The sequence below is a fragment of the Convolutriloba macropyga genome, chromosome 9 (genome assembly GCF_964194025.1).
Source record: "Convolutriloba macropyga chromosome 9, txConMacr16.3, whole genome shotgun sequence".
NCBI lineage: Eukaryota > Metazoa > Xenacoelomorpha > Acoela > Convolutidae > Convolutriloba > Convolutriloba macropyga.
Genome location: NC_134476.1, coordinates 23,631,601 through 23,657,337, shown reverse-complemented (window position 1 = coordinate 23,657,337; position 25,737 = coordinate 23,631,601). Strand labels below are relative to the sequence as shown.

At 38.4% G+C, this 25,737-nt stretch overlaps 4 non-coding genes across 4 annotated transcripts; all 4 read left to right on the top strand.

Moving 5' to 3' along the window:
- The first annotated feature begins 4,941 nt into the window (after positions 1-4,941).
- Positions 4,942-5,060, top strand: LOC142347337 (5S ribosomal RNA). The gene has a single exon (XR_012760334.1). It is a non-coding gene; the product is annotated as a 5S ribosomal RNA (ribosomal RNA).
- A 2,263-nt stretch (positions 5,061-7,323) lies between these two features.
- Positions 7,324-7,442, top strand: LOC142347005 (5S ribosomal RNA). The gene has a single exon (XR_012760034.1). It is a non-coding gene; the product is annotated as a 5S ribosomal RNA (ribosomal RNA).
- Positions 7,443-23,337: 15,895 nt separating this feature from the next.
- On the top strand, positions 23,338-23,456 carry LOC142346910 (5S ribosomal RNA). Its single transcript, XR_012759945.1, has one exon. It is a non-coding gene; the product is annotated as a 5S ribosomal RNA (ribosomal RNA).
- Positions 23,457-24,598: 1,142 nt separating this feature from the next.
- Positions 24,599-24,717, top strand: LOC142347336 (5S ribosomal RNA). The gene has a single exon (XR_012760333.1). It is a non-coding gene; the product is annotated as a 5S ribosomal RNA (ribosomal RNA).
- Positions 24,718-25,737: the final 1,020 nt, after the last annotated feature.

Below are 25,737 nucleotides of genomic sequence, written 5' to 3'. Positions count from 1 at the left end.
TCTGAAAAATTTTTCATCCATCTAATCTGTTTGTCAACAAGACAATTGAAGGCAAGGCGATATAAAAGATTTTGTTGTTGTGGCAAAAGTTTGTAAAATTTCCAGATATTTTTGCTAAAGAGAGTTAATTCTTTCGTTGAACAATTGTACTTTATGACGGATTTGTTTAAGCGTTCCTCGATAAAACTTGTTGGAAAAACTTGAGCAATGATATACCAGTAAATCTCACTTGTTCTTAAGGCTTTGTTAAGTCTCAGGGAAGTTTCGATGTTGTTCTTAAACAGAAGGATTTTGTTGTCAGTTTGAGAGACTTTGAGCTTTAAAGATTTTAACAAAATTGTTAAGTCATTTGGAAAGGAAACATCGTTCTCGTTTGATGAGTTAATTTCGTCTATCAGTTTTGCTGAGATTATTTTTGATGTAATATGTGGAAGAGAGATACCGCCCACAGCAACAGATTGGTAAAGAACTTCACTTCTAATTTGCATTTTGTCACCAGTTTTTAGTAGATTGTTGATGAGTTTTTGAACATTTGTCAGAATATTTACTGTTGTGTCCGTGTGTCTTGAATAATACAGGAACTTTGGAAGGATAAAAGTTTCAATGATTTGTCTCTTGGCTCTTAAAGTTTTCGATCGAGAAATGAAGCGCATGTAAATGGCAATTTGTGTTTTGATGAGATCAAGTAAGTTTGTTGATGATTTATCAGTAAAGAATTTAATGCCCAGGATTTTTGTTACACGTACAGTTTTATAGAAAGCTATGTCTCTCGTTGACAGGATCTCACTCCTTTTGAAGTTGATTTCTAGTTGAGTGCAATCGCAAAAATCTTTGACAGTGTCAAATAGTCCTTCAATCGATGATATGCGTATTGAGCAAGTAATGTCGTCTGCATAAGCCACTGTTTTTGAGCTGGTGAATCCTTTAATATGTGGTGAGTTGTCTATACAGCAAAGCAAGGGCTCAATAGCAAGTATGAAAAGTAAAGCTGAAAGGGGACAACCTTGCCTAACTCTGCGTTGTAGTACAATTGTTTTGGAAAGGTAGCCATTGATTTCAATAATTGCTTTCGTTTCATTGTAAACTGTTCTGATGGCAGATTTTGTGTATTGGTCAATGCCAATTTTATCGAGAAGGGCGAAGATGTAATCTCTGTCTACTTTGTCAAAAGCTTTTGAAAAATCCAGATTCACAAGGCATTTGCTGTTATTTAGTTGCTTATGGGCTTTTCGAACTTTATTTAATGCTATATGGATTTGTCTTTTGCTCAAGTATGCATGCTGATGTTGGCCTATTATGTCTTCAAGATCTATTATGATTCTGGCAGATAGAATGTGTGATAGAATTTTGAGGTCAGTGTTCAGCAAGCTTATAGGTCTAAATTCATCAACAGTTCTCGGATTATCAGTTTTAGGCAGAAGTTTTAAGATTGCAATATTTTGGCTTTCAGGGACTTTTTCAGTTCGAACAATATTGTTGAAAACGCTTTGTAGCAATGGGGCCATTTCTCTCTTAAAAATCTTGTAAAAGTTTGAGGTTATTCCATCCGAACCCGGTGAGCTCTTTGCATTGAGTTTGTTAATTGCTTTCAATACTTCATCTATGGTGATTTCATTTACATCATTTGTTGCTTCGTTTTTGCGCTCGTTCAAATGGTCAAGAAAAATCTCAAAAGAGCCTTTTTTCTTGCTTTTGTAAAGCTGTGAAAAATGGTTTTCAAAGACTTTGATGATTTCTTCCTGATTTGTTGTAACATTTGCACCAACCCTAAGTGAAGTAATATTGTTCGTGTTGTTTTTTTGCTTTGCCCAAGTTTTCAAGTCTTTCGCGTTTCCAAGTTCGCATGATTGGGTCAGTTTCTTGAAGTGGATGAACTGATCTTTTTGTTTGTTGTTGTCATACGCATTTATTTTCGAGACTGTATCATTATATCGTTTTAAAATTTTTTCATTGGAGTCATGATTTTGTATTTGTTCTCTCAGCCTTTTCTCTTCGGCCAGGATGTTTTTCATTTGCGAGCTTAAGATTTTTGATTTATTAATAGCTAAGGCTTGGCAGACATCACGTATGTGGCACTTCAGCTCTTCATAACTTTCATGTGTCAAACAGTTCATTCCAAAGGCTTCTATTTCTGTTTTGATGTACTCTTTGTTTGGAAATAAAATAGCATCGTTCATTTTCCAAAAGCTTTGGCCTCGTTCTTTTTCTTCGCTTTTGTTGCTTAGTTCTAACAGCATGTGATCTGAGAAATTGCTCCGATGTACTTTCATTTCGCTGTACTGGGTTTGGTTTGTAAAAAAATAGTCTATTCGTGAAAAAGACGATGTTCTTTTGTCATAGTGTGTGAAATCAAGTACGTCCAGTTCTACCGCTGCATCAAATAGTAGAGCATGCTCTGTACCGTTTGGAGCTTTACAAATCGCTTAACTCTATCGTCTACGCTTCGAAGAGCAGTTGATGTGTTTCGCGAATCATGACTGAAAGCATTAAAATCCCTGCTAAAACAATAGATCGTTCCGTGTTGAGTTTCGAGAGATTTGAGCTTAATTGCTTCAACTTTTCACAATAGGAGCTTGTATTCAGATATACATTGAATACAGTTAGATTGAGTTCCGTAAAATTAATTCCAGAGTGATCTCGTGATTGCAGTATTTGATTATCAGTTTTTAGTTCTTCACTCCAAACTGTAACTAAACCTCCACTGCAGTTTATTGCAGGCACTAGATGATAGCGTAATTTGTATTGCTCAAGAACTGTTTCGTGTGAACGAGATAGAGGTGGAATTTTCGATTCTTGGATACACAAAATGAATAAAGTTCCGCTAGCTAATTTGTAGCATTTTTCGATTATTGCGAAGAATTTTTTCGGGCTCTTAAGGCCACATGAATTCAAACAGAAAACTTTGTGCTCAATCATTTTTGTTTTGTTCGAACTGATTTTTCTTCTTAATCCACTGATCGTTCAAGAAGTGTTTTGCGATTTGCGCGTTTTGTTGTTTTTGTGTTTCACTAAGTGGCCTTTTGGCGCCTGGTCTGTACTGTTTGAGAACAGCACTATTATCAAGCTCTAAAGATTGAAACTTCTCTGTATTAAGATAGGCGGAATCATTACGTTCAGCGTTTTGTATGTTGGTTGAGGTTTTGTCAGCGTTTTCTGTTTCTTGTTCTATGACTGTAGCATTTTCTGTTGTGCCACTACAGATTTCTTCTGTATAAGTTTCTTCCACTTCCTCTTCATCTATGGTCAAGTTGCAAGAGGAGGTGTCACTGATTGTTTCAGTTTCGGGAGCTTTATGAAAATTTGTTGGTTTCTGCTTTTCAGCACGATTATTCTTTGTTTCTTTGTTTATGTTTTGCACATTTTTGATTCTTTGTAGCTGGTTTTGCCATAAGTAGCACCAATCTTTATGGTGTCCCCGATACTGTAGTTTGCTTTCTTCACAGTAACTGCAGTTATGTAATGAGGGAGCATGGAACTTGATCTCTAAGCTGTTCCATTCTTTGAATTCTGCGATCCGATTTTCATATGACCAAGTTTTTAATCTTTCCTCTTCAGTTGCGTTTTTCACTGTCACACTCAGTGTTGCATAACCATTGAAGATGAGATCGCCTCCTATGTTGTCTTTCATTCGAATAATTGCGGGGCTATGTTCTATTCCCTCTGGAAGATCTATTAGTTTCAGGGCTTCAGTGTCTGTGCAAACATAAGGGAGATTACTGAATTTGATATTGTATCTTCTAGGATAGAATGATTTTTCTGTGTTGAGGAAATGTTTGCCCATAGGAAAAACGGTTTTGCCTAGTAAATTTAGGCCTCTGGATCTAATCGAATGGTATTGCTTTTTGACAGTTGGTGGTGAAACAACAGTCAGCGAATGAAGTCTTTTGTCTCTTATGTATGCGAATGTTTTGCTGATTGTTATTTGATTTCGTGCTTCTTGCGGGAATTCGTGCAGAATTGATTTAGCACACTGAAGATAGGCGTTGTTCAAAGAATCTGTGTTTTAAATAATTGATTTCGTAAAAGGAGGAATAATTTGCATGATCTGGAATTCGCTTGAGTTGGTTTCTTTCGACAAGCCTTTTTGAGTGATTGAAGAATACATATTTTGGTTTTCACTGGGAGTAGGCGTAATCAACGAGGGGATAGTGTTCTCCCCCATAGGGGAAAACTTAATTGTTTGAAGACGAAGACTTATGAAAAGTAGATTGTGACAAACGAAAGGTTTCTCAAATAAAAATTAGTGTTTTGGAAAACTCAGAAGTTAACTTAATAAGAACTCTAAGCGCTCTACAGTAAAGGAGAGAGCAACTTAAAAAGAGGAACTTAAAAAGCTAAAGCTAAGGAGGAAAGGGATTTAATTGAAATTTTGAAGAGTAAAATTAGGAGAAAAAGGTAAAAGAAAAAGCCAGGATTTTAAATCTTAGTGAAAAAGCAGCTTTTAGTGAAAAATCTCTTTTTATAAAAGTCTCACTCCCAAAGGACGTTCCTGCACAAAGTGGAGTACTTGCTTTCGCTTTCCTATCACACTTTGCGGTAATAATCCGAGAGTGACATTATCAGAATGTTTATCATCATCACAACAATTAGGCTAAAAGCAACTCGCTACTGATTTTCCCAATTACCGGCCTAAACCCACTGAAGTCATACTTCCGGTTCAATGTCCGGTTATACAGGTTCCTCGTACCCAATTCATCTGTGCTTTGTTTTGCGGCCGTTCCACTGTATTGTGGATGGTTGGAAGCAAAAAGTTTGCGCGTTTGTCATAATACACTGTATGGCTATGAATTGCATAAATTATAACACAACCGTGGCTAAAATTGCATGTAATAAGTGACTATTTTGCAAACCGCAAGGCGGCGAGTTAAAGTGATCCTGTATATGAAAATGAGACTACAATACAATACTGTTGTATATAAATTCGCTCCCGCTTACTCAAATGCCTACGACCATACCATGTTGAATGCACCGGTTCTCGTCCGATCACCGAAGTTAAGCAACATTGGGCCTGGTTAGTACTTGGATGGGTGACCGCTTGGGAACACCAGGTGTTGTAGGCTTTTTCTTTTGAGTATTCAAACCTCATAGAATGCTTTTATTCGATATTTACACATTTTAGAGCCTCAAAAAGCCTCGGTGATCGAAAAAGTTAAGCCTCATCGAGCGCGGATACTTTTTTGGAAATCGGTAAAAACTTGTCCAAAATGGTTCGCGGTGCCAGTTTTTTTTATTTTATCCCAAACTATGGCTCAAGTGGAGCATGCCCACAAAAAATGAGCCAAATCGGACTAAAATTGACGATTTGGTGACCAATACAAAGTTCGGTGATCGAAAAAGTTAAGCCTCAACGAGCGCGGATACTTTTTTGGAAATCGGTAAAAACTTGTCCAAAATGGTTCGCGGTGCCAGATTTTTTTATTTTATCCCAAACTATGGCTCAAGTGGAGCATGCCCACAAAAAATGAGCCAAATCGGACTAAAATTGACGATTTGGTGACCAAAACAAAGTTCGGTGATCGAAAAAGTTAAGCCTCATCGAGCGCGGATACTTTTTTGGAAATCGGTAAAAACTTGTCCAAAATGGTTCGCGGTGCCAGATTTTTTTATTTTATCCCAAACTATGGCTCAAGTGGAGCATGCCAACAAAAAATGAGCCAAATCGGACTAAAATTGACGATTTGGTGACCAAAACAAAGTTCGGTGATCGAAAAAGTTAAGCCTCATCGAGCGCGGATACTTTTTTGGAAATCGGTAAAACCTTGTCCAAAATGGTTCGCTGTGCCAGATTTTTTTATCTTATCTCAAACTATGGCTCAAGTGGAGCATGCCCACAAAAAATGAGCCAAATCGGACTAAAATTGACGATTTGGTGACCAATACAAAGTTCGGTGATCGAAAAAGTTAAGCCTCATCGAGCGCGGATACTTTTTTGGAAATTGGTAAAAACTTGTCCAAAATGGTTCGCGGTGCCAGATTTTTTTATTTGATCCCAAACTATGGCTCAAGTGAAGCATGCCCACGAAAAATGAGCCAAATGGGACTAAAATTGACGATTTGGTGACCAAAACAAGGTTCGGTGATCGAAAAAGTTAAGCCTCATCGAGCGCGGATACTTTTTTGGAAATCGGTAAAAACTTGTCCAAAATGGTTCGCGGTGCCAGATTTTTTTATTTTATCCCAAACTATGGCTCAAGTGGAGCATGCCCACAAAAAATGAGCCAAATCGGACTAAAATTGACGATTTGGTGACCAAAACAAAGTTCGGTGATCGAAAAAGTTAAGCCTCATCGAGCGCGGATACTTTTCTGGAAATCGGTAAAAACTTGTCCAAAATGGTTCGCGGTGCCAGATTTTTTTATTTTATCCCAATCTATGGCTCAAGTGGAGCATGCCCATAAAAAATGAGCCAAATCGGACTAAAATTGACGATTTGGTGACCAAAACAAAGTTCGGTGATCGAAAAAGTTAAGCCTCATCGAGCGCGGATACTTTTTTGGAAATCGGTAAAAACTTGTCCAAAATGGTTCGCGGTGCCAGATTTTTTTATTTTATCCCCAATTATGGCTCAATTGGAGCATGCCCACAAAAAATGAGCTAAATCGGACTAAAATTGACGATTTGGTGACCAATACAAAGTTCGGTGATCGAAAAAGTTAAGCCTCATCGAGCTCGGATACTTTTTGTAAATGACAATTTCAGCAGTAACTATTGCTCCAAACACACCCCATATACTTGTAAAGGCCATTATAATAGTTCCCCTGCTTGCGTATTATGTATATTTGATATTTGGAACTGTCTCGGAAACATCAATACTAATTGTATAATTTCCCTTTATTAAACTAACTTTTAACTTAGTGCAAATCGCTCAGTTCCATTCTTTAGGCTGCACTCCGCTAACGCAGAGTGCATGCAATTAAACTTATCAAATAAAGTTAATACTTACCTATTTAATAAGTTTATCACAACAATTAGGCTAAAAGTAACTCGCTTCTGATTTTCCCAATTACCGGCCTATACCCACTGAAGTCATACTTCCGGTTCAATGTCCGGTTATACAGGTTCCTCGTACCCAATTCATCTGTGCTTTGTTTTGCGGCCGTTCCACTGTATTGTGGATGGTTGGAAGCAAAAAGTTTGCGCGTTTGTCATAATACACTGTATGGCTACGAATTGCATAAATTATAACACAACCGTGGCTAAAATTGCATGTATTAAGTGACTATTTTGCAAACCGCAAGGCGGCGAGTTAAAGTGATCCTGTATATGAATATGAGACTACAATACAATACTGTTGTATATAAATTCGCTCCCGCTTACGCAAATGCCTACGACCATACCATGTTGAATGCACCGGTTCTCGTCCGATCACCGAAGTTAAGCAACATTGGGCCTGGTTAGTACTTGGATGGTTGACCGCTTGGGAACACCAGGTGTTGTAGGCTTTTTCTTTTGAGTATTCAATCCTCATAGAATACTTTTATTCGATATTTACACATTTTAGAGCCTCAAAAAGCCTCGGTGATCGAAAAAGTTAAGCCTCATCGAGCGCGGATACTTTCTTTGGAAATTGGTAAAGACTTGTCCAAAATGGTTCGCGGTGCCAGATTTTTTTATTTTATCCCAAACTATGACTCAAGTGGAGCATGCCCACAAAAAATGAGCCAAATCGGACTAAAATTGACGATTTGGTGACCAAAACAAAGTTCGGTGATCGAAAAAGTTAAGCCTCATCGAGCGCGGATACTTTTTTGGAAATTGGTAAAAACTTGTCCAAAATGGTTCGCGGTGCCAGATTTTTTTATTTTATCCCAAACTATGACTCAAGTGGAGCATGCCCACAAAAAATGAGCCAAATCGGACTAAAATTGACGATTTGGTGACCAAAACAAAGTTCGGTGATCGAAAAAGTTAAGCCTCATCGAGCGCGGATACTTTTTTGGAAATTGGTAAAAACTTGTCCAAAATGGTTCGCGGTGCCAGATTTTTTTATTTTATCCCAAACTATGGCTCAAGTGGAGCATGCCCACAAAAAATGAGCCAAATCGGACTAAAATTGACGATTTGGTGACCAAAACAAAGTTCGGTGATCGAAAAAGTTAAGCCTCATCGAGCGCGGATACTTTTTTGGAAATCGGTAAAAACTTGTCCAAAATTGTTCGCGGTGCCAGATTTCTTTATTTTATCCCAAACTATGGCTCAAGTGGAGCATGCCCACAAAAAATGAGCCAAATCGGACTAAAATTGACGATTTGGTGACCAAAACAAAGTTCGGTGATCGAAAAAGTTAAGCCTCATCGAGCGCGGATACTTTTTTGGAAATCGGTGAAAACTTGTCCAAAATGGTTCGCGGTGCCAGATTTTTTTATTTTATCCCAAACTATGGCTCAAGTGGAGCATGCCCACAAAAAATGAGCCAAATCGGACTAAAATTGACGATTTGGTGACCAAAACAAAGTTCGGTGATCGAAAAAGTTAAGCCTCATCGAGCGCGGATACTTTTTTGGAAATCGGTAAAGACTTGTCCAAAATGGTTCGCGGTGCCAGATTTTTTTATTTTATCCCAAACTATGGCTCAAGTGGAGCATGCCAACAAAAAAATGAGCCAAATCGGACTAAAATTGACGATTTGGTGACCAAAACAAAGTTCGGTGATCGAAAAAGTTAAGCCTCATCGAGCGCGGATACTTTTTTGGAAATTGGTAAAAACTTGTCCAAAATGGTTCGCGGTGCCAGATTTTTTTATTTTATCCCAAACTATGGCTCAAGTGGAGCATGCCCACAAAAAATGAGCCAAATCGGACTAAAATTGACGATTTGGTGACCAAAACAAAGTTCGGTGACCGAAAAAGTTAAGCCTCATCGAGCGCGGATACTTTTTTGGAAATCGGTAAAAACTTGTCCAAAATGGTTCGCGGTGCCAGATTTTTTTATTTTATCCCAAACTATGGCTCAAGTGGAGCATGCCCACAAAAAATGAGCCAAATCGGACTAAAATTGACGATTTGGTGACCAAAACAAAGTTCGGTGATCGAAAAAGTTAAGCCTCATCGAGCGCGGATACTTTTTTGGAAATCGGTAAAAACTTGTCCAAAATGGTTCGCGGTGCCAGATTTTTTTATTTTATCCCAAACTATGGCTCAAGTGGAGCATGCCCACAAAAAATGAGCCAAATCGGACTAAAATTGACGATTTGGTGACCAAAACAAAGTTCGGTGATCGAAAAAGTTAAGCCTCATCGAGCGCGGATACTTTTTTGGAAATTGGTAAAAACTTGTCCAAAATGGTTCGCGGTGCCAGATTTTTTTATTTTATCCCAAACTATGGCTTAAGTGGAGCATGCCCACAAAAAATGAGCCAAATCGGACTAAAATTGACGATTTGGTGACCAAAACAAAGTTCGGTGATCGAAAAAGTTAAGCCTCATCGAGCGCGGATACTTTTTTGGAAATTGGAAAAAAATTTGTCCAAAATGGTTCGCGGTGCCAGATTTTTTTATTTTCTCCCAAACTATGGCTCAAGTGGAGCATGCCCACAAAAAATGAGCCAAATTGGACCAAAATTGACGATTTGGTGACCAAAACAAAGTTCGGTGATCGAAAAAGTTAAGCCTCATCGAGCACGGATACTTTTTTGGAAATCGGTAAAAACTTGTCCAAAATGGTTCGCGGTGCCAGATTTTTTTATTTTATCCGAAACTATGGCTCAAGTGGAGCATGCCCACAAAAAATGAGCCAAATCGGACTAAAATTGACGATTTGGTGACCAAAACAAAGTTCGGTGATCGAAAAAGTTAAGCCTCATCGAGCGCGGATACTTTTTTTGGAAATTGGTAAAAACTTGTCCAAAATGGTTCGCGGTGCCAGATTTTTTATTTTATCCCAAACTATGGCTCAAGTGGAGCATGCCCACAAAAAATGAGCCAAATCGGACTAAAATTGACGATTTGGTGACCAAAACAAAATTCGGTGATCGAAAAAGTTAAGCCTCATCGAGCGCGGATACTTTTTTGGAAATTGGTAAAAACTTGTCCAAAATGGTTCGCGGTGCCAGATTTTTTTATTTTATCCCAAACTATGGCTCAAGTGGAGCATGCCCACAAAAAATGAGCCAAATCGGACTAAAATTGACGATTTGGTGACCAAAACAAAGTTCGGTGATCGAAAAAGTTAAGCCTCATCGAGCGCGGATACTTTTTTGGAAATTGGTAAAAACTTGTCCAAAATGGTTCGCGGTGCCAGATTTTTTTATTTTATCCCAAACTATGGCTTAAGTGGAGCATGCCCACAAAAAATGAGCCAAATCGGACTAAAATTGACGATTTGGTGACCAAAACAAAGTTCGGTGATCGAAAAAGTTAAGCCTCATCGAGCGCGGATACTTTTTTGGAAATTGGAAAAAAATTTGTCCAAAATGGTTCGCGGTGCCAGATTTTTTTATTTTCTCCCAAACTATGGCTCAAGTGGAGCATGCCCAGAAAAAATGAGCCAAATTGGACTAAAATTGACGATTTGGTGACCAAAACAAAGTTCGGTGATCGAAAAAGTTAAGCCTCATCGAGCACGGATACTTTTTTGGAAATCGGTAAAAACTTGTCCAAAATGGTTCGCGGTGCCAGATTTTTTTATTTTATCCCAAACTATGGCTCAAGTGGAGCATGCCCACAAAAAATGAGCCAAATCGGACTAAAATTGACGATTTGGTGACCAAAACAAAGTTCGGTGATCGAAAAAGTTAAGCCTCATCGAGCGCGGATACTTTTTTTGGAAATTGGTAAAAACTTGTCCAAAATGGTTCGCGGTGCCAGATTTTTTATTTTATCCCAAACTATGGCTCAAGTGGAGCATGCCCACAAAAAATGAGCCAAATCGGACTAAAATTGACGATTTGGTGACCAAAACAAAGTTCGGTGATCGAAAAAGTTAAGCCTCATCGAGCGCGGATACTTTTTTGGAAATTGGTAAAAACTTGTCCAAAATGGTTCGCAGTGCCAGATTTTTTTATTTTATCCCAAACTATGGCTCAAGTGGAGCATGCCCACAAAAAATGAGCCAAATCGGACTAAAATTGACGATTTGGTGACCAAAACAAAGTTCGGTGATCGAAAAAGTTAAGCCTCATCGAGCGCGGATACTTTTTTGGAAATCGGTAAAAACTTGTCCAAAATTGTTCGCGGTGCCAGATTTTTTTATTTTATCCCAAACTATGGCTCAAGTGGAGCATGCCCACAAAAAATGAGCCAAATCGGACTAAAATTGACGATTTGGTGACCAAAACAAAGTTCGGTGATCGAAAAAGTTAAGCCTCATCGAGCGCGGATACTTTTTTGGAAATCGGTAAAAACTTGTCCAAAATGGTTCGCTGTGCCAGATTTTTTTATTTTATCCCAAACTATGGCTCAAGTGGAGCATGCCCACAAAAAATGAGCCAAATCGGACTAAAATTGACGATTTGGTGACCAAAACAAAGTTCGGTGATCGAAAAAGTTAAGCCTCATCGAGCGCGGATACTTTTTTGGAAATCGGTAAAGACTTGTCCAAAATGGTTCGCGGTGCTAGATTTTTTTATTTTATCCCAAACAATGGCTCAAGTGGAGCATGCCCACAAAAAATGAGCCAAATCGGACTAAAATTGACGATTTGGTGACCAAAACAAAGTTCGGTGATCGAAAAAGTTAAGCCTCATCGAGCGCGGATACTTTTTTGGAAATCGGTAAAAACTTGTCCAAAATGGTTCGCGGTGCCAGATTTTTTTATTTTATCCCAAACTATGGCTCAAGTGGAGCATGCCCACAAAAAATGAGCCAAATCGGACTAAAATTGACGATTTGGTGACCAAAACAAAGTTCGGTGATCGAAAAAGTTAAGCCTCATCGAGCGCGGATACTTTTTTGGAAATCGGTAAAAACTTGTCCAAAATGGTTCGCGGTGCCAGATTTTTTTATTTTATCCCAAACTATGGCTCAAGTGGAGCATGCCCACAAAAAATGAGCCAAATCGGACTAAAATTGACGATTTGGTGACCAAAACAAAGTTCGGTGATCGAAAAAGTTAAGCCTCATCGAGCGCGGATACTTTTTTGGAAATCGGTAAAGACTTGTCCAAAATGGTTCGCGGTGCCAGATTTTTTTATTTTATCCCAAACTATGGCTCAAGTGGAGCATGCCCACAAAAAATGAGCCAAATCGGACTAAAATTGACGATTTGGTGACCAAAACAAAGTTCGGTGATCGAAAAAGTTAAGCCTCATCGAGCGCGGATACTTTTTTGGAAATCGGTAAAGACTTGTCCAAAATGGTTCGCGGTGCCAGATTTTTTTATTTTATCTCAAACTATGGCTCAAGTGGAGCATGCCAACAAAAAAATGAGCCAAATCGGACTAAAATTGACGATTTGGTGACCAAAACAAAGTTCGGTGATCGAAAAAGTTAAGCCTCATCGAGCGCGGATACTTTTTTGGAAATCGGTAAAAACTTGTCCAAAATGGTTCGCGGTGCCAGATTTTTTTATTTTATCCCAAACTATGGCTCAAGTGGAGCATGCCCACAAAAAATGAGCCAAATCGGACTAAAATTGACGATTTGGTGACCAAAACAAAGTTCGGTGATCGAAAAAGTTAAGCCTCATCGAGCGCGGATACTTTTTTGGAAATCGGTAAAAACTTGTCCAAAATGGTTCGCGGTGCCAGATTTTTTTATTTTATCCCAAACTATGGCTCAAGTGGAGCATGCCCACAAAAAATGAGCCAAATCGCACTAAAATTGACGATTTGGTGACCAAAACAAAGTTCGGTGATCGAAAAAGTTAAGCCTCATCGAGCACGGATACTTTTTTGGAAATCGGTAAAAACTTGTCCAAAATGGTTCGCGGTGCCAGATTTTTTTATTTTATCCCAAACTATGGCTCAAGTGGAGCATGCCCACAAAAAATGAGCCAAATCGGACTAAAATTGACGATTTGGTGACCAAAACAAAGTTCGGTGATCGAAAAAGTTAAGCCTCATCGAGCGCGGATACTTTTTTGGAAATTGGTAAAAACTTGTCCAAAATGGTTGGCGGTGCCAGATTTTTTTATTTTATCCCAAACTATGGCTCAAGTGGAGCATGCCCACAAAAAATGAGCCAAATCGGACTAAAATTGACGATTTGGTGACCAAAACAAAGTTCGGTGATCGAAAAAGTTAAGCCTCATCGAGCGCGGATACTTTTTTGGAAATCGGTAAAAACTTGTCCAAAATGGTTCGCGGTGCCAGATTTTTTTATTTTATCCCAAACTATGGCTCAAGTGGAGCATGCCCACAAAAAATGAGCCAAATCGGACTAAAATTGACGATTTGGTGACCAAAACAAAGTTCGGTGATCGAAAAAGTTAAGCCTCATCGAGCGCGGATACTTTTTTGGAAATCGGTAAAAACTTGTCGAAAATGGTTCGCGGTGCCAGATTTTTTTATTTTATCCCAAACTATGGCTCAAGTGGAGCATGCCCACAAAAAATGAGCCAAATCGCACTAAAATTGACGATTTGGTGACCAAAACAAAGTTCGGTGATCGAAAAAGTTAAGCCTCATCGAGCACGGATACTTTTTTGGAAATCGGTAAAAACTTGTCCAAAATGGTTCGCGGTGCCAGATTTTTTTATTTTATCCCAAACTATGGCTCAAGTGGAGCATGCCCACAAAAAATGAGCCAAATCGGACTAAAATTGACGATTTGGTGACCAAAACAAAGTTCGGTGATCGAAAAAGTTAAGCCTCATCGAGCGCGGATACTTTTTTGGAAATTGGTAAAAACTTGTCCAAAATGGTTCGCGGTGCAAGATTTTTTTATTTTATCCCAAACTATGGCTCAAGTGGAGCATGCTCACAAAAAATGAGCCAAATCGGACTAAAATTGACGATTTGGTGACCAAAACAAAGTTCGGTGATCGAAAAAGTTAAGCCTCATCGAGCGCGGATACTTTTTTGGAAATCGGTAAAAACTTGTCCAAAATGGTTCGCGGTGCCAGATTTTTTTATTTTATCCCAAACTATGGCTCAAGTGGAGCATGCCCACAAAAGATGAGCCAAATCGGACTAAAATTGACGATTTGGTGACCAAAACAAAGTTCGGTGATCGAAAAAGTTAAGCCTCATCGAGCGCGGATACTTTTTTGGAAATTGGTAAAAACTTGTCCAAAATGGTTCGCGGTGCCAGGTTTTTTTATTTTATCCCAAACTATGGCTCAAGTGGAGCATGCCCACAAAAAATGAGCCAAATCGGACTAAAATTGACGATTTGGTGACCAAAACAAAGTTCGATGATCGAAAAAGTTAAGCCTCATCGAGCGCGGATACTTTTTTGGAAATCGGTAAAAACTTGTCCAAAATGGTTCGCGGTGCCAGATTTTTTTATTTTATCCCAAACTATGGCTCAAGTGGAGCATGCCCACAAAAAATGAGCCAAATCGGACTAAAATTGACGATTTGGTGACCAAAACAAAGTTCGGTGATCGAAAAAGTTAAGCCTCATCGAGCGCGGATACTTTTTTGGAAATCGGTAAAAACTTGTCCAAAATGGTTCGCGGTGCCAGATTTTTTTATTTTATCCCAAATTATGGCTCAAGTGGAGCATGCCAACAAAAAATGAGCTAAATCGGACTAAAATTGACGATTTGGTGACCAATACAAAGTTCGGTGATCGAAAAAGTTAAGCCTCATCGAGCGCGGATACTTTTTTGGAGATTGGTAAAAACTTGTCCAAAATGGTTCGCGGTGCCAGATTTTTTTATTTTATCCCAAACTATGGCTCAAGTGGAGCATGCCCACAAAAAATCTGCCAAATCGGACTAAAATTGACGATTTGGTGACCAAAACAAAGTTCGGTGATCGAAAAAGTTAAGCCTCATCGAGCGCGGATACTTTTTTGGAAATCGGTAAAAACTTGTCCAAAATGGTTCGCGGTGCCAGATTTTTTTATTTTATCCCAAACTATGGCTCAAGTGGAGCATGCCCACAAAAAATGAGCCAAATCGGACTAAAATTGACGATTTGGTGACCAAAACAAAGTTCGGTGATTGAAAAAGTTAAGCCTCATCGAGCGCGGATACTTTTTTGGAAATTGGTAAAAACTTGTCCAAAATGGTTCGCGGTGCCAGATTTTTTTTTTTATCCCAAACTATGGCTCAAGTGGAGCATGCCCACAAAAAATGAGCCAAATCGGACTAAAATTGACGATTTGGTGACCAAAACAAAGTTCGGTGATCGAAAAAGTTAAGCCTCATCGAGCGCGGATACTTTTTTGGAAATCGGTAAAAGCTTGTCCAAAATGGTTCGCGGTGCCAGATTTTTTTTATTTTATCCCAAACTATGGCTCAAGTGGAGCATGCCCACAAAAAGTGAGCCAAATCGGACTAAAATTGACGATTTGGTGACCAAAACAAAGTTCGGTGATCGAAAAAGTTAAGCCTCATCGAGCGCGGATACTTTTTTGGAAATCGGTAAAAACTTGTCCAAAATGGTTCGCGGTGCCAGATTTTTTTATTTTATCCCAAACTATGGCTCAAGTGGAGCATGCCCACAAAAAATGAGCCAAATTGGACTAAAATTGACGATTTGGTGACCAAAACAAAGTTCGGTGATCGAAAAAGTTAAGCCTCATCGAGCGCGGATACTTTTTTGGAAATCGGTAAAAACTTGTCCAAAATGGTTCGCGGTGCCAGATTTTTTATTTTATCCCAAATTATGGCTCAAGTGGAGCATGCCCACAAAAAATGAGCTAAATCGGACTAAAATTGACGATTTGGTGACCAATACAGAGTTCGGTGATCGAAAAAGTTAAGCCTCATCGAGCGCGGATACTTTTTTGGAAATTGGTAAAAACTTGTCCAAAATGGTTCGCGGTGCCAGATTTTTTTATTTTATCCCAAACTATGGCTCAAGTGGAGCATGCCCACAAAAAATGAGCCAAATCGGACTAAAATTGACGATTTGGTGACCAAAACAAAGTTCGTTGATCGAAAAAGTTAAGCCTCATCGAGCGCGGATACTTTTTTGGAAATTGGTAAAAACTTGTCCAAAATGGTTCGCGGTGCCAGATTTTTTTATTTTATCCCAAACTATGGCTCAAGTGGAGCATGCCCACAAAAAATGAGCCAAATCGGACTAAAATTGACGATTTGGTGACCAAAACAAAGTTCGGTGATCGAAAAAGTTAAGCCTCATCGAGCGCGGATACTTTTTTGGAAATCGGTAAAAACTTGTCCAAAATGGTTCGCGGTGCCAGATTTTTTTATTTTATCCCAAACTATGGCTCAAGTGGAGCATGCCCACAAAAAATGAGCCAAATCGGACTAAAAGTGACGATTTGGTGACCAAAACAAAGTTCGGTGATCGAAAAAGTTAAGCCTCATCGAGCGCGGATACTTTTTTGGAAATCGGTAAAAACTTGTCCAAAATGGTTCGCCGTGCCAGATTTTTTTATTTTATCCCAAACTATGGCTCAAGTGGAGCATGCCCACAAAAAATGAGCCAAATCGGACTAAAATTGACGATTTGGTGACCAAAACAAAGTTCGGTGATCGAAAAAGTTAAGCCTCATCGAGCGCGGATACTTTTTTGGAAATCGGTAAAAATTTGTCCAAAATGGTTCGCGGTGCCAGATTTTTTTTATTTTATCCCAATTTATGGCTCAAGTGGAGCATGCCCGCAAAAAATGAGCTAAATCGGACTAAAATTGACGATTTGGTGACCAAAACAAAGTTCGGTGATCGAAAAAGTTAAGCCTCATCGAGCGCGGATACTTTTTTGGAAATCGGTAAAAACTTGTCCAAAATGGTTCGCGGTGCCAGATTTTTTTTATTTTATCCCAAACTATGGCTCAAGTGGAGCATGCCCACAAAAAATGAGCCAAATCGGACTAAAATTGACGATTTGGTGACCAAAACAAAGTTCGGTGATCGAAAAAGTTAAGCCTCATCGAGCGCGGATACTTTTTTGGAAATCGGTAAAAACTTGTCCAAAATGATTCGTGGTGCCAGATTTTTTTATTTTATCCCAAACTATGGCTCAAGTGGAGCATGCCCACAAAAAATGAGCCAAATCGGACTAAAATTGACGATTTGGTGACCAAAACAATGTTCGGTGATCGAAAAAGTTAAGCCTCATCGAGCGCGGATACTTTTTTGGAAATCGGTAAAAACTTGTCCAAAATGGTTCGCGGTGCCAGATTTTTTTATTTTATCCCAAACTATGGCTCAAGTGGAGCATGCCCACAAAAAATGAGCCAAATCGGACTAAAATTGACGATTTGGTGACCAAAACAAAGTTCGGTGATCGAAAAAGTTAAGCCTCATCGAGCGCGGATACTTTTTTGGAAATCGGTAAAAACTTGTCCAAAATGGTTCGCGGTGCCAGATTTTTTATTTTATCCCAAACTATGGCTCAAGTGGAGCATGCCCACAAAAAATGAGCCAAATCGGACTAAAATTGACGATTTGGTGACCAAAACAAAGTTCGGTGATCGAAAAAGTTAAGCCTCATCGAGCGCGGATACTTTTTTGGAAATCGGTAAAAACTTGTCCAAAATGGTTCGCGGTGCCAGATTTTTTTATTTTATCCCAGATTATGGCTCAAGTGGAGCATGCCCACAAAAAATGAGCTAAATCGGACTAAAATTGACGATTTGGTGACCAATACAAAGTTCGGTGATCGAAAAAGTTAAGCCTCATCGAGCGCGGATTTTTTTTGTAAATGACAATTTCAGCAGTAACCATTGCTCCAAACACACCCCATATACTTGTAAAGGCCATTATAATAGTTCCCCTGCTTGCGTATTATGCATATTTGATATTTGGAACTGTCTCGGAAACATCAATACTAATTGTATAATTTCCCTTTATTAAACTAACTTTTAACTTAGTGCAAATCGCTCAGTTCCATTCTTTAGGCTTAACTCCGCTAACGCAGAGTGCATTCAAATAAAACTTATCAAATAGAGTTAATACTTACCTATTTAATAAGTTTATCACAACAATTAGGCTTTTAAATAATAAATTCAGATGCTATTATTTACAGTTGTTATTTACAATGATGTTGAAATAATTCAGCAGGTTTCATTGATGAATCGTTACAGTTGGTATTTACAAGGAAAATTTATCAGATTTCATTGTTGAAGCTTTACAAATTAAGTACAAAATTCAAATAGTTTTTTGTTTGTTCAGGGGTTTCTTGCCAGGATCCATTTAGGACACTTGCCGTAAATCTAAGAGTTTCAACTTTCATATTTACAAAGACGTCGCGCCAACTATTCAGCCTTAGGGTACTTCTCGCTCCAGATAATTGTTCGCATTTGAGAATTAAATGTTCCGATGTTTCAAAATCTTTTTCGCAATAGCTGCAAATTGGTGACTCTGAAAAATTTTTCATCCATCTAATCTGTTTGTCAACAAGACAATTGAAGGCAAGGCGATATAAAAGATTTTGTTGTTGTGGCAAAAGTTTGTAAAGTTTCCAGATATTTTTGCTAAAGAGAGTTAATTCTTTCGTTGAACAATTGTACTTTATGACGGATTTGTTTAAGCGGTCCTCGATAAAACTTGTTGGAAAAACTTGAGCAATGATATACCAGTAAATCTCATTTGTTCTTAAGGCTTTGTTAAGTCTCAGGGAAGTTTCGATGTTGTTCTTAAACAGAAGGATACTGTTGTCAGTTTGAGAGACTTTGAGCTTTAAATATTTTAACAAAATTGTTAAGTCATTTGGAAAGGAAACATCGTTCTCGTTTGATGAGTTAATTTCGTCTATCAGTTTTGCTGAGATTATTTTTGATGTAATATGTGGAAGAGAGATACCGCCCACAGCAACAGATTGGTAAAGAACTTCACTTCTAATTTCCATTTTGTCACCAGTTTTTAGTAGATTGTTGATGAGTTTTTGAACATTCGTCAGAATATTTACTGTTGTGTCCGTGTGTCTTGAATAATACAGGAACTTTGGAAGGATAAAAGTTTCAATGATTTGTCTCTTGGCTCTTAAAGTTTTCGATCGAGAAATGAAGCGCATGTAAATGGCAATTTGTGTTTTGATGAGATCAAGTAAGTTTGTTGATGATTTATCAGTAAAGAATTTAATGCCCAGGATTTTTGTTACACGTACAGTTTTATAGAAAGCTATGTCTCTCGTTGACAGGATCTCACTCTTTTTGACGTTGATTTCTAGTTGAGTGCAATCGCAAAAATCTTTGACAGTGTCAAATAGTCCTTCAATCGATGATATGCGTATTGAGCAAGTAATGTCGTCTGCATAAGCCACTGTTTTTGAGCTGGTGAATCCTTTAATATGTGGTGAGTTGTCTATACAGCAAAGCAAGGGCTCAACAGCAAGTATGAAAAGTAAAGCTGAAAGGGGACAACCTTGCCTAACTCCGCGTTGTAGTACAATTGTTTTGGAAAGGTAGCCATTGATTTCAATAATTGCTTTCGTTTCATTGTAAACTGTTCTGATGGCAGATTTTGTGTATTGGTCAATGCCAATTTTATCGAGAAGGGCGAAGATGTAATCTCTGTCTACTTTGTCAAAAGCTTTTGAAAAATCCAGATTCACAAGGCATTTGCTGTTATTTAGTTGCTTATGGGCTTTTCGAACTTTATTTAATGCTATATGGATTTGTCTTTTGCTCAAGTATGCATGCTGATGTTGGCCTATTATGTCTTCAAGATCTATTATGATTCTGGCAGATAGAATGTGTGATAGAATTTTGAGGTCAGTGTTCAGCAAGCTTATAGGTCTAAATTCATCAACAGTTCTCGGATTATCAGTTTTAGGCAGAAGTTTTAAGATTGCAATATTTTGGCTTTCAGGGACTTTTTCAGTTCGAACAATATTGTTGAAAACGCTTTGTAGCAATGGGGCCATTTCTCTCTTAAAAATCTTGTGAAAGTTTGAGGTTATTCCATCCGAACCCGGTGAGCTCTTTGCATTGAGTTTGTTAATTGCTTTCAATACTTCATCTATGGTGATTTCATTTACATCATTTGTTGCTTCGTTTTTGCGCTCGTTCAAATGGTCAAGAAAAATCTCAAAACAGCCTTTTTTCTTGCTTTTGTAAAGCTGTGAAAAATGGTTTTCAAAGACTTTGATGATTTCTTCCTGATTTGTTGTAACACTTGCACCAACCCTAAGTGAAGTAATATTGTTCGTGTTGTTTTTTTGCTTTGCCCAAGTTTTCAAGTCTTTCACGTTTCCAAGTTCGCATGATTGGGTCAGTTTCTTGAAGTGGATGAACTGATCTTTTTGTTTGTTGTTGTCATACGCATTTATTTTCGAGACTGTATCATTATATCGTTTTAAAATTTTTTCATTGGAGTCATGATTTTGTATTTGTTCTCTCAGCCTTTTCTCTTCGGCCAGGATGTTTTTCATTTGCGAACTTAAGATTTTTGATTTATTAATAGCTAAGGCTTGGCAGACATCACGTATGTGGCACTTCAGCTCTTCATAACTTTCATGTGTCAAACAGTTCATTCCAAATGCTTCAATTTCTGTTTTGATGTACTCTTTGTTTGGAAATAAAATAGCATCGTTCATTTTCCCAAAGCTTTGGCCTCGTTCTTTTTCTTCGCTTTTGTTGCTTAGTTCTAACAGCATGTGATCTGAGAAATTGCTCCGATGTACTTTCATTTCGCTGTACTGGGTTCGGTTTGTAAAAAAATAGTCTATTCGTGAAAAAGACGATGTTCTTTTGTCATAGTGTGTGAAATCAAGTACGTCCAGTTCTACCGCTGCATCAAATAGTAGAGCATGCTCTGTAACCGTTTGGAGCTTTACAAATTGCTTAACTCTATCGTCTACGCTTCGAAGAGCAGTTGATGTGTTTCGCGAATCATGACTGAAAGCATTAAAATCCCCTGCTAAAACAATAGATCGTTCCGTGTTGAGTTTCGAGAGATTTGAGCTTAATTGCTTCAACTTTTCACAGTAGGAGCTTGTGTTCAGATATACATTGAATACAGTTAGATTGAGTTCCGTAAAATTAATTCCAGAGTGATCTCGTGATTGCAGTATTTGATTATCAGTTTTTAGTTCTTCACTCCAAACTGTAACTAAACCTCCACTGCAGTTTATTGCAGGCACTAGATGATAGCGTAATTTGTATTGCTCAAGAACTGTTTCGTGTGAACGAGATAGAGCAGGAATTTTCGATTCTTGGATACACAACATGAATAAAGTTCCGCTAGCTAATTTGTAGCATTTTTCGATTATTGCGAAGAATTTTTTCGGGCTCTTAAGGCCACATGAATTCAAACAGAAAACTTTGTGCTCAATCATTTTTGTTTTGTTCGAACTGATTTTTCTTCTTAATCCACTGATCGTTCAAGAAGTGTTTTGCGATTTGCGCGTTTTGTTGTTTTTGTGTTTCCCTAAGTGGCCTTTTGGCGCCTGGTCTATACTGTTTGAGAACAGCACTATTATCAAGCTCTGAAGATTGAAACTTCTCTGTATTAAGATAGGCGGAATCATTACATTCAGCGTTTTGTATGATGGTTGAGGTTTTGTCAGCGTTCTCTGTTTCTTGTTCTATGACTGTAGCATTTTCTGTTGTGCCACTACAAATTTCTTCTGTATAAGTTTCTTCCACTTCCTCTTCATCTATGGTCAAGTTGCAAGAGGAGGTGTCACTGATTGTTTCAGTTTCGGGAACTTTATGAAAATTTGTTGGTTTTTGCTTTTCAGCACGATTATTCTTTGTTTCCTTGTTTATGTTTTGCACATTTTTGATTCTTTGTAGCTGGTTTTGCCATAAGTAGCACCAATCTTTATGGTGTCCCCGATACTGTAGTTTGCTTTCTTCACAGTAACTGCAGTTATGTAATGAGGGAGCATGGAACTTGATCTCTAAGCTGTTCCATTCTTTGAATTCTGCGATCCGATTTTCATATGACCAAGTTTTTAATCTTTCCTCTTCAGTTGCGTTTTTCACTGTCACACTCAGTGTTGCATAACCATTGAAGATGAGATCGCCTCCTATGTTGTCTTTCATTCGAATAATTGCGGGGCTATGTTCTATTCCCTCTGGAAGATCTATTAGTTTCAGGGCTTCAGTGTCTGTGCAAACACTGAATTTACTGAATTTGATATTGTATCTTCTAGGATAGAGTGATTTTTCTGTGTTGAGGAAATGTTTGCCCATAGGAAAAACGGTTTTGCCTAGTAAATTTAGGCCTCTGGATCTAATCGAATGGTATTGCTTTTTGACAGTTGGTGGCGAAACAACAGTCAGCGAATGAAGTCTTTTGTCTCTTATGTATGCGAATGTTTTGCTGATTGTTATTTGATTTCGTGCTTCTTGCGGGAATTCGTGCAGAATTGATTTAGCACACTGAAGATAGGCGTTGTTCAAAGAATCTGTGTTTGAAATAATTGATTTCGTAAAAGGAGGAATAATTTGCATGATCTGGAATTCGCTTGAGTTGGTTTCTTTCGACAAGCCTTTTTGAGTGATTGAAGAATACATATTTTGGTTTTCGCTGGGAGTAGGCGTAATCAACGAGGGGATAGTGTTCTCCCCCATAGGGGAAAACTTAATTGTTTGAAGACGAAGACTTATGAAAAGTAGATTGTGACAAACGAAAGGTTTCTCAAATAAAAATTAGTGTTTTGGAAAACTCAGAAGTTAACTTAATAAGAACTCTAAGCGCTCTACAGTAAAGGAGAGAGCAACTTAAAAAGAGGAACTTAAAAAGCTAAAGCTAAGGAGGAAAGGGATTTAAAAGAAATTTTGAAGAGTAAAATTAGGAGAAAAAGGTAAAAGAAAAAGCCAGGATTTTAAATCTTAGTGAAAAAGCAGCTTTTAGTGAAAAATCTCTTTTTATAAAAGACTCACTCCCAAAGGACGTTCCTGCACAAAGTGGAGTACTTGCTTTCGCTTTCCTATCACACTTTGCGGTAATAATCCGAGAGTGACATTATCAGAATGTTTATCATCATCACAACAATTAGGCTAAAAGCAACAATTAGGCTAAAAGCAACTCGCTACTGATTTTCCCAATTACCGGCCTAAACCCACTGAAGTCATACTTCCGGTTCAATGTCCGGTTATACAGGTTCCTCGTACCCAATTCATCTGTGCTTTGTTTTGCGGCCGTTCCACTGTATTGTGGATGGTTGGAAGCAAAAAGTTTGCGCGTTTGTCATAATACACTGTATGGCTACGAATTGCATAAATTATAACACAACCGTGGCTAAAATTGCATGTATTAAGTGACTATTTTGCAAACCGCAAGGCGGCGAGTTAAAGTGATCCTGTATATGAATATGAGACTACAATACAATACTGTTGTATATAAATTCGCTCCCGCTTACGCAAATGCCTACGACCATACCATGTTGAATGCACCGGTTCTCGTCCGATCACCGAAGTTAAGCAACATTGGGCCTGGTTAGTACTTGGATGGGTGACCGTTTGGGAACACCAGGTGTTGTAGGCTTTTTCTTTTGAGTATTCAAACCTCATAGAATACTTTTATTCGATATTTACACATTTTAGAGCCTCAAAAAGCCTCGGTGATCGAAAAAGTTAAGCCTCATCGAGCGCGGATACTTTTTTGGAAATCGGTAAAAACTCGTCCAAAATGGTTCGCGGTGCCAGATTTTTTTATTTTATCCCAATCTATGGCTCAAGTGGAGCATGCCCACAAAAAATGAGCCAAATCGGACTAAAATTGACGATTTGGTGACCAAAACAAAGTTCGGTGATCGAAAAAGTTAAGCCTCATCGAGAGCGGATACTTTTTTGGAAATCGGTAAAAATTTGTCCAAAATGGTTCGCTGTGCAAGATTTTTTTATTTTATCCAAAACTATGGCTCAAGTGGAGCATGCCCGCAAAAAATGAGCCAAATCGGACTAAAATTGACGATTTGGTGACCAAAACAAAGTTCGGTGATCGAAAAAGTTAAGCCTCATCGAGCGCGGATACTTTTTGTAAATGACAATTTCAGCAGTAACCATTGCTCCAAACACACCCCATATACTTGTAAAGGCCATTATAATAGTTCCCCTGCTTGCGTATTATGTATATTTGATATTTGGAACTGTCTCGGAAACATCAATACTAATTGTATAATTTCCCTTTATTAAACTAACTTTTAAGTTAGTGCAAATCGCTCAGTTCCATTCTTTAGGCTGCACATTCTTTAGGCTAACGCAGAGTGCATTCAAATAAAACTTATCAAATAGAGTTAATACTTACCTATTTAATAAGTTTATCACAACAATTAGGCTAAAAGAAGCTCGCTACTGATTTTCCCAATTACCGGCCTATACCCACTGAAGTCATACTTCCGGTTCAATGTCCGGTTATACAGGTTCCTCGTACCCAATTCATCTGTGCTTTGTTTTGCGGCCGTTCCACTGTATTGTGGATGGTTGGAAGCAAAAAGTTTGCGCGTTTGTCATAATACACTGTATGGCTACGAATTGCATAAATTATAACACAACCGTGGCTAAAATTGCATGTATTAAGTGACTATTTTGCAAACCGCAAGGCGGCGAGTTAAAGTGATCCTGTATATGAATATGAGACTACAATACAATACTGTTGTATATAAATTCGCTCCCGCTTACGCAAATGCCTACGACCATACCATGTTGAATGCACCGGTTCTCGTCCGATCACCGAAGTTAAGCAACATTGGGCCTGGTTAGTACTTGGATGGGTGACCGCTTGGGAACACCAGGTGTTGTAGGCTTTTTCTTTTGAGTATTCAAACCTCATAGAATACTTTTATTCGATATTTACACATTTTAGAGCCTCAAAAATCCTCGGTGATCGAAAAAGTTAAGCCTCATCGAGCGCGGATACTTTTTTGGAAATCGGCAAAAACTTGTCCAAAATGGTTCGCGGTGCCAGTTTTTTTTTATTTTATCCCAAACTATGGCTCAAGTGGAGCATGCCCACAAAAAATGAGCCAAATCGGACTAAAATTGACGATTTGGTGACCAATACAAAGTTCGGTGATCGAAAAAATTAAGCCTCATCGAGCGCGGATACTTTTTTGGAAATCGGTAAAAACTTGTCCAAAATGGTTCGCGGTGCCAGATTTTTTTATTTTATCCCAAATTATGGCTCAAGTGGAGCATGCCCACAAAAAATGAGCCAAATCGGACTAAAATTGACGATTTGGTGACCAAAACAAAGTTCGGTGATCGAAAAAGTTAAGCCTCATCGAGCGCGGATACTTTTTTGGAAATCGGTAAAAACTTGTCCAAAATGGTTCGCGGTGCCAGATTTTTTTATTTTATCCCAAATTATGGCTCAAGTGGAGCATGCCCACAAAAAATGAGCGAAATCGGACTAAAATTGACGATTTGGTGACCAAAACAAAGTTCGGTGATCGAAAAAGTTAAGCCTCATCGAGCGCGGATACTTTTTTGGAAATCGGTAAAAACTTGTCCAAAATGGTTCGCCGTGCCAGATTTTTTTATTTTATCGCAAATTATGGCTCAAGGGGAGCATGCCCACAAAAAATGAGCTAAATCGGACTAAAATTGACGATTTGGTGACCAATACAAAGTTCGGTGATCGAAAAAGTTAAGCCTCATCGAGCGCGGATACTTTTTGTAAATGACAATTTCAGCAGTAACCATTGCTCCAAACACAACCCATATACTTGTAAAGGCCATTATAATAGTTCCCCTGCTTGCGTATTATGTATATTTGATATTTGGAACTGTCTCGGAAACATCAATACTAATTGTATAATTTCCCT